This window comes from Palaemon carinicauda, chromosome 10 (genome assembly GCF_036898095.1).
Source record: "Palaemon carinicauda isolate YSFRI2023 chromosome 10, ASM3689809v2, whole genome shotgun sequence".
NCBI classification, from domain to species: Eukaryota; Metazoa; Arthropoda; class Malacostraca; order Decapoda; family Palaemonidae; genus Palaemon; species Palaemon carinicauda.
Genome location: NC_090734.1, coordinates 2103647 through 2106146, shown reverse-complemented (window position 1 = coordinate 2106146; position 2500 = coordinate 2103647). Strand labels below are relative to the sequence as shown.

Here is a 2500-nt window from a genome sequence, read left to right as displayed (position 1 = left end):
AGACCTCACCCTCAACCTGGGTAGGAGACATATGGCGGTAGACTTCACACTATAGTAGCACCATTTAATGTTAGTTTGGTGAAATTTATTCATCGCTGACTTATATGGATCTATGAAAAAGGAAAATTTTTCAGCTTAAACACAATATAATATTCATGAAAAAAAGACAGCCATCTAATTCTTTCACAGGCCTGAAACGCATTTGCATCCATATCTCTCTCTCTCTCTCTCTCTCTCTCTCTCTCTCTCTCTCTCTCTCTCTCTCTCTCTCTCTCTCTCTCTCTGTATATATATATATATATATATATATATATATATATATATACATATATATATATATGTATGTATATGTATATATATATATATATATATATATATATATATATATATATATATATATATATATATATTTATACACACATATATATATATATATATATATATATATATATATATATATATATATATATATATGTATATATATATATATATATATATATATATATATATATATATATATATATATATATATTTATATACATATATATATATATATATATATATATATATATATATATATGTATATATATATGCGTATATATATATATATATATATATACACGTATATATACATACATATATATATATATATATATATATATATATATATATATATATATATATAGATAGATAGATAGATAGATAGATAGATAGATACACTTACATGGGTGCCGTTATAGTATGTGGCCTACCTTTCGAGTGTGGCCTACGGAATTTTGTCTCTGATATAGTATGTGGCCTACATACTGTTATTGCTTGTTTTGGTGGTTAAAGTAAGGTAGTTGATAAACTGATGGTTTGGTAAGTCATTGTTTACATTTTGTTTGTATTTCTCCATTTGAGTCATTGTTTACATTTTGTTTGTATTTCACCATTTAGTAAGTTATTGTTTACATTTTCCTTTCAGATCTAAACGAAAAAACAACTTAGTTATTTAACGGAAGCCTTCGAAGATGTTACTCAGAGAATTTTACTTAACAGTTGATGCTAGTGATGAAAGTGCAACGTTGTATTTACAAGAGAAGGGTATCATACAAGTTCAAGATTCATGTGAGAAATGTGATGATCCTATGAGGCTTACTAATAAAAAATCCCGTGGACAAGATAGAATGGTTTGGTGATGCAAAAGAAAAGGATGCCAGGCAACCAGATCTACTCGAACTGGCAACAATTTTTTCACATATACAGATCTGAATTGCAAGTTAAATAGTTGCCTTTCATGTGCAAAATTATGGAATTAGTGTATCTATGGACTCTGTCCATGGACGTGGATACAGTGCAAACTATTACAGGAAGGTCTCCTACGACAATAGTGGACTGGTTTAATTACTGCCGCGAAGTGTGTTCAGCAAAAGTTTCTGTTTTAAAAGAGGTCAAATGAAGGGCACTGAATCTTCACCAGTACAAATCGATGAAGCGCGCTTCGCTGGTCGCAGAAAGTACAATAGGGGTCGCATGTTAGACGGAGATCACGCACCAGAAGAAGATGAAGAAACTGTTGAGAACAATCGCAATCATGGTCGGAGAATTGATGGGCCATGGGTGTTCGGTTTGGTACAAGGACGAGAGGTGAGGTACTTTTATGTGGAGAAACGAAATGTTGAAACTCTAATACCAATAATCCAAAGGGAGGTGGAAGTTGGTTCAGTGATCCACTCTGACGAGTGGCCTGCTTATTCCCGACTTCAGCATTTAGGATTTGTACACGAGACTGTAACCACCAGCGCCATTACGTTGACCCAGCTACTGGAGCTCATACTCAAAGAATTGAAAGATCTTGGCTGGAAAGTAAATACAGCATATTGAAGAAAAAGCGTGGAGTCCCAATCCATCACTTCCAAGGGCATCTTGATGAATACTGCTGGCGTTTTTCAAAGGGTACTGATGCTGACTTATTTATATGCATACTTGAGGATATCAGAGAAATTTTTAATACTTGAAAACTGAATAAAATTTCATTTAGCATTTTATGTATATGCATATGTTTTTGTTTTTAGATTATTCTTTTAAAATTGTATTTTTAGAAAATTTTAATACTTGAAAACTGAGTAAAATTTCATTTAGCATTTTATGTATATGCATATGTTTTTGGTTTTAGATTACTCTTTTAAAATTGTATTTTTAGAAAATTTCAATACTTGAAAACTGAGTAAAATTTCATTTAGCATTTTATGTATATGCATATGTTTTTGTTTTTAGATTATTCTTTTAAAATTGTATTTTTAGAAAATTTTAATACTTGAAAACTGAGTAAACAATTCTTTTAGTATTTTATGTATATGCATATGTTTTTGTTTTTAGATTATTCTTTTAAAATGGTATTTTTAGAAAATTTTAATACTTGAAAACTTGAGTAAAATTTCATTTAGCATTTTATGTATATGCATATGTTTTTGTTTTTAGATTATTCTTTTAAAATTGTATTTTTAGAAAATTTTAA

The 2500-nt window shown here is 29.3% G+C and overlaps 1 pseudogene; it reads left to right on the top strand.

The window, feature by feature from the left end:
- The first annotated feature begins 1187 nt into the window (after nucleotides 1–1187).
- LOC137648368 (uncharacterized) lies at nucleotides 1188–2101 on the top strand (annotated as a pseudogene).
- Nucleotides 2102–2500: the final 399 nt, after the last annotated feature.